Here is an 11,600-nt window from a genome sequence, read left to right as displayed (position 1 = left end):
GCTGATGAGTTTCATGCACTATAAGATTCCAAGGTAGTTTGTGAATCATTAAAAAGAAGAGACTCTTTACAGTAAATACATGTTGTGTTACTTATAATTCATGGTATTCTCAGTCCTTGAATTCATGCTTTAGAAGCTGTACTGTTCTGGGGCTCAGCAACACCTGGACCGGAATCCTGGTTCCATGCTTGTCAGACATGTATGCTCGGGCACGGTACTCAGCACCTCTGAACCTCAACTTCTTCATCCATAAAATGGGCATAAATGTTTAGATGTAAAGGTGTGTTATTATTTAGGAAGGCACAGAGAGAGATTGATTTTAAGGAGTTGACTCATGCAATGGTGGGAGTGTTGCAAGTTCAAAATCTGCAGGATGGGTGGCAGGCTAAAGACCTAGGGAAGTTACAGCTTGACTCCAAAAGCCATCTATTGCCACAATTCCTTCATGCTCATGGGGAGATCAGTCTTCGTTTATTCAGGCCTTCAATTGATTAGATGAGGCCCACACACAATACAGAGAGTAATCTGCCTTCTTCAGAGTCCACTGATTTAAGAGTTAATCTCACTAAAAATTATCACAGAAACATCCATAATAATGCTTGACCAAATATCTGGGCACCATGGCCAAGGTGACACATAAAATTAATCATCAGATTAAAAATTAAATAACAAACTCTAGGGAGAATGCTTGGCAAATTAATTGCTCAATAAATAGGAACTGCTGGCAAGAATTTAATTCAATAAATATTTTTTAGAATCTGCTATGTAAAAGGCAAGAGGTCCAGAGAACATCTAAATAAATGAATCATCTAGCTCACCCTGCTTAAACAAGGTACGTGTCAGTGCCAACAAGCATAAATTGCTATGAGAGTTCTTGGAGATACTGGGGTCTTTGCAATTTGCTCAGTCTTCCTGACTTTGGTTCCCAGGTGGTCATGTGTTGCTTTGGTTGACAGATGCAGAAGTATCCCAACAGGAGAGATGGAGACTCAGAACAGGAAGAAAAAGAGCAGACAGGAAACCATGGGGAGAAGGCTGCAGCCATTTTCTAAGTATGTGATTGATGTGGGGAGGTGATGTTTGCCACAGTCAGGCCAGGCCTTGTTACCAACACAGAGGAGGAAAAGAGGTGGGGGGACAGGGAAGAAGAGATGCTGGGTAGATTCAACATAAAAGATGTGCCTTAAAGGGAAAAAGTGCAGCAATACAAAATTTTAGTTGTTGCTACTACACAAGGCAACTTTATTAATCAAAATGTTGCCTCTGCTTTCCCTGCCCTCTGCACAAAGGGTTAAACTCATGCTTCTGACTTTACCTACAGTCTGGATCATGAATATTTAATGCTCTCACCCAAAAGATGTTCTTCCTTTAAGTCTTATTCATCAGCACATTGGCACAAAGCCTATGTCTAAAATCCCCAGAAAATCCCAGTGCCTAAATACCCATTGCCACCCACCCTCCCCACACACACATCATCCTTGGGTCCCCCAGCTCCTGGCCTCATGTTGGGCCATGCTCCTTCCTGCACTAGGCTCCAGCCACACAGGTATCCTTGAGTTTCCTCCAGGACAAGCGACTTCCATTCCTTGACCTTGGCTTGTGCTATTCCTTCCAACAGGACATGGACATTTCTCTTGCTTCCTCACCTGCACATCTTCCCATCATTTGGGTTTCAGCTTAAATAGCGCCTCCCCAGAGAGCTTCTCTAACCACCCACCTGAACGTCACACATCCTTTCCCCCTACTTCAGCCCTCTGCTTCTTCCCTCCTAGCACTTAACACAAGGGGTAGTGATTTTGCTTGTTTGTTTGATATTTTCTTTCTCCTGTAGTAGACTATGAGCTTCCCTGATAGCTCAGTTGGTGAAAATTCTGCCCGCAATGCAGTACACCCCAGTTCAATTCCTGGGTTGGAAAGATCTGCTGGAGAAGGGGTAGACTACCAACACCTCTATTCATGTGTTTCCCCTGTGGCTCAGCTCGTAAAGAATCCGCCCGCAATGCAGGAGACCTGGGCTCTGTCCCTGGCTTGGGATAGAGAAGGGAAGGGCTACTCTCTCCAGTATCCTGGCCTGGCGAATTCCATGGACTACAGTCCACGGGTTCGCAAAGAGTCAGTCACTACTAAGCGACTTTCACTTTCATGGTAGACTATAAGTTCCATAGGGCAGGATCCACGCCTGTCTTGTTGATGTCAAAGTGCAGCACCCAAATAGGAACATGATTAAATATTTGTTGAGCAAATGCGTAAATGAATGAATGAGTGAGTGAGCACCCTTGGTCTCTCTGAACCTCAATCCCAGTCTTTCTGTTTGAAGCCTGCACTGATTTCTGGTGCATAAAATGTACACGAAACAATGCCCTATGAGATGATGACTGCAAAGGTTTGTAATTCTGTTACTCTTAACCTGGTTTGAACTCAACTCTATCATGGCCTTCCAGATTTAACTAATCGCACCATCTGGCTCCAAACTCCAGGGTCTCATTAAATGAGCAGTGATAATAAAAGTAATTGCAAAAGAGTAGAGGAGATTAGGGAGACAACAATAAAATAACGTTGCCAGCACAGGGCTATTGATTTTGTTTGTCGCCTGCTGGTGCAGAGGATAAATCATTTTATTTCTCAGATTCATTTGGTTACAATAAACATTGACACTGGGCATGCAGGGCAGCCACTGATTAGTGCTAAAGCGTGATTACTACTAAAAATGTCTCTGCAGAGTTACACCATGTCTGGTGAACCTAGAAGATTAAATGGAAGCCAACCACTGAAATTAGAGTAACGTTTTCTTTCATTATTCTTTTCCTGATTGGCAGAAATGTACACAGCGATAATTTCAGCAGTCTCCTGCTGTTTCAAAAAAAATTATTTAGTTAAGGTATTAAGAGTTCTGTGTCACTAAGGGAAGAGTAGAGTGTAGCTTTTCTTATGTGGCCTCTGGAAATTTATATAAAACTTATCATCAGACGCTTAATGAGCAATTAGGAAAAAAAACTGAATAAAGATGTATGACATCCATCATAGACTAATAAGATTCATTGCTATTACCTTTATCATCTCTCTTGAGACAGTTTCTTTTCATCGTGGTCATCCTTACAGTAATATTATTTGAGAAAAATCACTAAATTTAGAGCAAGCATAAACCGTGTGTGTACATGCTAAGTTGCTTCAATCAGGTTCAACTGCTTGTGACCCCAAGGACTACAGCTCACCAGGCTTCTCTGTCCATGGGATTCTCCAAGCAAGAATATTGGAGTGCATTGCCAGGCCCCACTCCAGGGGATCTTCCTGACCCAGGGATCGAACCCATGTCTTTTACATCTCCTGCTTTGGCAGGTGGGTTCTTTACCACTAGCACCACATGGGAATACCAAGCATAAACCATATCTTCATCCAATCCATAAACCACAAATTTTGCAGCTGTCTTCCAATTTCTTGTAATAGCCTGGTTTCTAAACTCCTGAACTCCACTGTCTTTTTCTATGTTCTGAAAATGTCAATGTTACTGTTACTTTTATTTTATAGGGGATGGCATGTTTATTTGCAAGCAAAGTGGCCGAAATCAGAAGTTCTCAAAGGGTGTTCCCTGAGTCAGCAGTTTCAGCATCACATGCCAACTTACTGAAAATGTAAATTCTCAAACCCCAACCCAGACCTACTATATCAGCCGCCCTAGAGAGAAGAACCAGCCATCAGTGTTCCACAAATTCTCCAGGGGATTCTGATGAACACTCAAGTGGTTCTCAGTTGGGGGTCAGCTTGCCCGCCCCCAACCCCCAGGGCATTTCACAACATCTGGAGACATTTTTAGTTGTCAACAACTAGAGGAGAGGTTGAAGTGGGCATCTAGTGGATAAAAGCAAAAGATTCTATAAGACACGGACAGATTCCCAGAACAGAGAATCCAAGTCCAAAATGTCAACAGCCCCAAGGCTGAGAAATCGTGGTGAAAGGAAAGAACTCTGAGCAAGTTGAGCAACTCTGAGTTTTAATGTTTACTATTCATTCTTATTTATTATTTTATTTTATTTTTGGTGTTTTATGTATTACAAATAATTTTACTTTTCATTTCCTATTTTTATTTTAAACCCACTCAATGTGATTTCTATTAGTGTCATCTTTAGAAGGTCTTCCTCCTGCTTATAATCACATCAATGTTTACCTATGTGTTAGATTTCCTTTTTTATACTTAATTAGTTAATCCATTTGGAATCAATTTTCATAAAAGTTGTGAAGCAATGATCTAATAGTTTCTTTACTGTATTAAAAGTGTTCATACCTGAATATGAATTGCTTCTATTTCCTGACCAAGCCACGGCTAAGAAGATGTGCTTCACCAAAACAAAGGAATTAACTGCGCAAAAAGATCACTTTGAATCAGCTTCAACCTCATGTGACCAAAAGTTTAATACCAGATTGAATGCCAGATGAAAGTATACTTCTCACACTGAAAAATTAAAATATGACAATGAACAGAATGATGCTTGGTTTGTGGTGCTGTAATTATTAGGGGCTTAGACCTCTTCAAAACATCCTTGTCATTATGATCCAAAATGCCTGCTGAAGCTCCAGCCATCACATTCTATTACATGCAGATTGATGAAGACAAAGACAGAAAAGGGTGAGCCTCTTCTCTTTAAGGACACTTTCCAAAGTTAACATATGTTATTGTTTGAATCTCCCTGACCAAAAATAAGTTATAGAGAGCACCTATTGCAAAAAAGGCCAGGAAATACAACCCACTAATTAGGAGAATAGTTAGAGAGGTGGTGATAATAATCTTTGCCAAGTTGCAAGAACCAGGGGTTTAATGTCCCAAAGTTTTGAGATAAAGGGGATCTCCAGGATGACAATTCTGTGTGTGTTGACAGTGGGGTGTGCTGGAGGGAAACCCTTTAATGGAGAGTCCCAAAGAGAAAGTGAAAGAAAGTGAAGTCTCTCAGTTGTGTCTGACTCTTTGCGACCCCGTGGACTGTAGCCTACCGGGCTCCTCCGTCCATGGGATTCTCCAAACAAGAACACCAGAGTGGGTTGCCATGCCCTCTTCCACATCATCTTCCTCTGCAGAAAAGGGAGGAAAGAGATGATTTGCAATGCTGGCATCTTTGCCACACAACTCCCAGTGCTCAACCCTGGAGCAAATCCTGAGTCTGTTTCCATGTTCACAACCAACACAGAAGCATCACTTAAGAGCAAAGAAAACTAAAGAACTCAGTAACCCCCACCAAAGAATGATCTGCAAGCTTTTACCCTTCCATCAGCCATGTCTAGCTGTGTGCCAACCCCTTGGAAGCATAATGCCATTTCTATGAGATTGGAATAAAGCTAATTTTAAAATAGCACAATTTTCTTTAAAAAATGTAAATCAAAGGACCTGTTTTCAGGCTCAGTCACTGAATGCACTCCAAGATTTATTTAAAATCTTCTGTGATTTTTCCGAATTCTTGAGATTGTTTATACCTCTCTGAAATGAATTAGAAATAGTAATTTTTTTCTACCTGATAAGATATGGATATTTTCATGACAGTCATTTTCCAAGCATATGCTTGTTTGAAGGACAGAAGGAATGGGAACTATTTGGGGCCAACATGGCTCTGTCTCCTTGCTGGTTCCTGGCAGGCCAGCCAATGCCAGGTGACTGAGGCTGTTAAACTCTTTCTATTGACTCTCATAGATATAAATAATACTGACAGTCTTGCATATTCTCACCAGATGCCCTGAATCACTCTCGTCTTCCTTCTAAAGACTGTGGTAGGAGAAGACTCAAGGCAGGAGAATAATAGAGTTTGTAAATTCCACCTCTAGACAGTATTCTGCCTTCCAAGGCTAACTGCTTACTGCCTAACCCTATTATGCACGTTGGAAACGGAATTATCTCTGCCTCCCTGCAGGATGCTGATATGTTTCTGATCTGGGCTCCCTCCTCCCACCCCAGGCAGATGGAAATGCTGGGCCAACTGGGGAAATGCTTGTGTTCTCAAAGAGGCAAAAAAGAAAGTTGTTGTTTTTGTTCAGTGGCTAAGTCCTGTCCAGCTCTTTGCAACCCCGTGGACTGCAGCATGCCAGGCTCCTCTGTCCTCCACTATCTCCCAGAGTTTGCTCAAATTCATGTCCCTTGAGTCGGTGATGCTATCTGACCACCTCATCCTCTGTCACCCCTTCTTTTCTTGCCCTCTATTTTTCCCAGCATCAGGGTCTTTTCCAATGAGTCAGCTCTTTGCATCAGGTGGCCAAAGTATTGGAGCTTCAACTTTAGCATCAGTCCTTCCAATGAATATTCAGGGTTGATTTTCTTTACAATTGACTGGTTTGATCTCCTTGCTGTCCAAGGGACTCTCAAGAGTCTTCTCCAGCAATACAATTAGAAGGCATCAATTCTTTGGTGCTCAGTCTTCTTTATGGTCCAAATCTCACATCCATATATGAATACTGCAAAAACCTTAGCTTTGACTATATAGACCTCTGTTGACAAAGTGATATTTGTGCTTATGCTGTCTAGGTTTGTCATATCTTTCCTTGCAAGGAGCAAGTGCCTTTTAATTTCGTAGCTGCAGTCACCATCTGCAGTGATTTTTGGAGCCCAAGAAAAGGAAATCTGTCACTGTTTCTACTATTCCTTCTTCTATTTGCCATGAAGTGATGGGACTGGAGGCCATGAATAATTCCCAAGTTTCCCGTCCCCCATCTGGATGCAGGCACTTGGATGCTTGCCTTTCACCAAGGTCTGTGTCAAGCCCTCGCATCCCACAACCTCCTGTTGTGTGCGTGCTGTCTCTCAGTCATGTCCAACTCCTTCTTGACCCCATGAACTGTATCCCACCAGTCTCCTCGGTTCATGGCAAGAATATTGGAGTGGGTTGCCATTTCCACCTCCAGAGCATCTTCCCAGACCAAGGATCGAACCTGCATCTCCTGTATTGCAGGCGAATTCTTTACAGGCTGAGCCATCAATGAAGCACAACCACCCCGTGGGGGATGCTAATAGGATCCCCTTTAGGCAGACAAGAAGCTGGGTCCAAACAGTAGGCTTATGGCGGAGGGGGGCTGAGCCCTTCACAGTGACCACACACTGCTGTCCACGAGGTACGCTTGCCATGGCCCTAGGGGTAAGAAAGATTCTCCCTTGGGAGGGAGGCCAGCACTAGGGGTTTGATCATAGACACAGAGCCTGCCAAGCAAGGATGGTAAGGAAAGACTCAGCATAAATTGTAGGGACCGCTTCCTTTGACTAAAACCCCTGTCCTGGCCTTCTTCACAGCCAGTCACCCAACCAGACTGGGCTCAGGCCCCAGCTCACTCTGACAAATCACCTTCCTCTGCCCACCCCAGGGCTCTGCAGTGGCTCTCCAGGATTTCCTCTGATGTCACACTGTTCACCATGTGAGGATCTTGAGTTCTCTTGTCTGCCTCCCTCATTAGAGGGCGAGTCCTCTGAAGGCAGCAACAGAGTCATTTATTGCAAATAATTCGATTAGTGACTTGTTGAGTGAGGGAGGGAGTTCAGATGAGGAAATAAGTTTTGCAACCTGCCCAGTTGTCCATAACTAATTACTCCTAATGAATGTAAAAGCTGTCTCCTAACTTCTGGCCCAGAGCTTTTTCTTTGATGCTTTGCTAAACTCTGACTGTATGTCCTCTTTCAGAGTCCTCTATAAAATCTGGGTAGCAGTGTGGGAGAAATTAGTTTAACCACTTGGAAGAGACTAAAGACCTAGGAGGGAAAAAATTGAAAAATTAGAAGGAGAAAAAGAGAACATGCAAGAAAGAGATGAAAACCATTGCTGGCTTCAGAGGGTCTCAGTTCAGTTCAGTTCAGTCACTCAGTCATGTCTGACTCTTTGTAACCCCATGGACTGCAATATGCCAGACCTTCCTGTCCATTGGCAACTCCCGGAGTTTATTCAAACTCATGTCCATTGAGCCGGTGATGCCATCCAACCATCTCATCCTCTGTCGTCCTCTTCTCCTGCCTTCAATCTTTCCCAGCATCAGGATCTTTTCCAATGAGTCAGTTCTTTGCATCATGTGGCCAAAGTATTGGAGTTTCAGCTTCAGCATCAGTCCTTCCAATGAATATTCAGGATTTACTTCCTTTAGGATGGACTGGTTGGACCTTCTTGCAGTCCAAGGGACTCTCAAGAGTCTCTTCCAACACCACAGTTTAAAAGCATCAATTCTTCGGTGCTCAGTTTTCTTTATAGTCCAACTCTCACATCCACACATGACTACTGGAAAAACCATAACTTTGACTAAACAGACCTTTGTTGGCTCAGAGGGTATTGCAAGGATATTATTTGTGTGGAAGAAATAAAGGAATGGTCCTCAAAACATTCACATTTCATATCTTCACATCTTGGTACTGAAATCCAAGAAACATGCAAAATGGATAAAATAGAATTGCTTTTCATGTTCATTACGCCTAGAACAGGGTATGCTCTGTTGGATCCAACTCTTTTGCAACCCCATGGACTGTAGCCTGTCAGGATCCTCTGCCCCCAGGATTTCACAGGCAAGAATACTGGAGTGGGTTGCCATTTCTTACTTCAGGGAATCTTCCCAACCCAAGGATTAAACCTGTGTCTCCTGTATCTCCTGCACTGGCAGGCAGATTCTTTACCACTGTACCACCTGGGACTCTAGTTAATGTCAGGCCCAGGGAAAAGTCTGAAATTTTTCTCAACATGTAGCTGATGTGGACGCTGACAGAAGACCCAATACTCCTGCATCAGAGATGAGACTCCATCACTCACAGCAGTAGCCAGGGTATCTGCATCTGTTGCTTTGGTTACCTGAGCCCTGATTCCCACAAGGCAATGTGAAAAAGAGCCAAGTGATACCTGCACACTTGGTCAACCACATTACAGAAGAAGATCTTAGAGAACCCGAGGCTTTTCTAAGGGGCAGTGAGCATGCCTGCCATTTTTTTTTTCCAGAGGAAGATATTATCTTTATTATATGGAGTGTTAGTAGGCCTGTTCTTTGTTCTAAAGGGAGAAATTACTTCCATCTCCCAGGCTGTTCCTCATATGAAAATCCTTGAACAAATAGAAACAGAGGCAAATGTTCAGACTCATAAGAAACCAATGTATCCATTGCTGTCTCCCAGAAATTACCTGATTTATCCATTCGCTCACACACTGGACATCATTTAGCAATAATATGTCAGGCACTGAGCTGCTTGCTGGATATACATCTGGGAGCAAACCTGGACATGGTTCCTGACTGCAGGGAGCTTACACTTTTAGCCAGGAAGATAAGCATACATTCAGGATCACATGAAGGTATGCAAAATGGCAATAGTATTGAAGACCCTTCGAGGAGGGCTCAGCGCCACCACAGAGACATTATCATAGTGAACGGTACAAAAGCGTGATGTGGCAAGAAAGAGACTCCCGGACAGATGAGACAGAACAAGCAAAGGCCCCAGAGTCAGAGGGCGAACATCCCCCATGAGTGGGTGAATAGTACAGTTTTCACAAGACTGTTGTCTCTTTCAAGCCAATTGCTACAGACTGATCATTAATTGCACCCTTCTTTCCTCTAGAAAAATGCTACAGATGAACCTATCTGCAAAGCAGAAATAGAGGCACAAATATAGAGAACAAATGTATGAACACCGAGGATGGAAAGGGGGGATAAGGGATTGACATGTACACTTTACTATGTATAAACTAGATACATAGGGTCTCTAATAAGACCCTACTGCACGTATGGGGAACCCTACTCATTGCTCTGTGGTGACCCAAATGGGAAGGAAATCCAAAAGAGAGGGGATGTGTGTATACATACGGTTGGTTCACTTTGTTGCACAGCAGAAAATAACACAACACTGGAAAGCAACTATTCTCCAATAAATTAAAAAAAAATAGTGCCATCTGAGGATTTTAGAGGTTCAGAGCTCAGGGAGAGGGCAGCATGTTTCAGAGGATGCTCTACAAAGATAAATGGGACCAGAGCAGGCTGAGCTTTGCAGGCCCTGCTAACAACCTGGGTCATTATCCCAAGAGCAATGGGGTGCTATATGAGGGTTTTGAACAAGAGCATCACATGAGCAGGTTTTCATTCTGAAGAGATCACTTTGGTGTCAATGCAGAGAAGAATTTAGGGGAGATGATCAGGTCATCAGAATCTATGACTGTGGTTCAGGCAGAGAAAACAGTGGCTTGGATGAGAATGGTAAAGTGAGAAGAAGTCGGATTTAAGTGGAGAAGAAGGGACATGGTTAGACTCCAGATACTTAGGGGGCACAAAGGACAGGCTATGACTCGGGAGTAAATAGATTATCAGTGATGACGCTAGAATTTCTGTCTGGCACAATCACAGGAAATATTAGTGAAGGTAAGGAGAAATGCTAGCTAGGCAGTGGGATGAGCAGGTATGAGCTCAGGTGGGAAATACAGGCTGGAGCCATACGCCTGGGAACTGACATCATCTGGATGCTCACTGAAGCTGGGGTGTGAAGGAGGGGACCCAAGTACAGGAGGAGAGAGACAAGGAGGGAGCCTGGGAAAGCCAGCGTGGACAGATGAGCAAAGCAGGGCAGGTGTCAAAGGCAACTGAGAGGGTACTTATCCAGTCAGGGAGAAGCCCGGACTGGAGCTCCAGAAAGCCTGCAGGAGAGAGGTCACGGGAAGACCGGCAAACGCCTGTAGACGGAAGACTAGAGCCCACTGGTGGTCCACGCAAGAGGAGGGGCGAGGAGCCGGCTGGAGGAGACTCAGTCATGTGTGAGAGGGGGGAAACTGAGGCCGAGCGTCCCAGCACCTCTGTGAGGTTTCAGGCATGAGAGGGAGGAGACAGAAGGGCCGTGGAAGATGGAGGGAAGCGGCGATCGATTCTGAGGACAGGAAACATGGAAGCAAGCAGAAACAATTCCAGTGGGGAGAAGCCCCTTGAAAAGAGAAGGGGTAAAAGGAAAGTGAGGAGAAAGAGGAACCAGCCCTAGAAGGTTCCTGAGAAGCACAAGCATGGGATGGGGTCCAAAGCTCAGGAGGACGGAGCTGACTCGGAGAAGACAAAGGGCAGCAGGAAGGCCCCTCGGCGGGGTCGGGGTGTCTGCAAACCTGGGAGAGGGTGGCCGAGTGAGCCCATGGGAACGGGACTGGGAGGAGGAAGTAAGGTTATTGACCAAGGGCAAAGAAGGAGATGGAGTCAAGGGGGAGCCAGAGGTTTCCAGGAGAGTGTGTCTGGAGGCAGCTGCTGCAGAGAACAAGTGGGACAGAGGAAAACAAGGAGGGCGCCAGATGGTTTGTGTGCGCATGCACACACACACATGCACACACACATGAACACATGTGCGCTCACACACATGCACGCACATGCACGGGCACACATATCCACAAATATGCATATGCATGCACACATGTCCACACATGCATGAATGTATGCACATGTGTATACATGAGTGCACATACATATGTTCACACATACATGTGTGGATGCATGTTCCCACATGTGTGTGCCCTCACACATGCTCGCGCATACACACGTATGCATGTGTGTTCACACATGTGCACATTGCATGCATGCATGTGCACATGGGGCACACATGTGTGCATATACTGCACGCACATACACACGTGCACGCACATACATGCACA

Source organism: Cervus elaphus, chromosome 20 (assembly GCF_910594005.1).
Source record: "Cervus elaphus chromosome 20, mCerEla1.1, whole genome shotgun sequence".
NCBI lineage: Eukaryota > Metazoa > Chordata > Mammalia > Artiodactyla > Cervidae > Cervus > Cervus elaphus.
The sequence above is the reverse complement of the archived record's forward strand: the minus strand, read 5'-3'. Positions refer to the sequence as shown.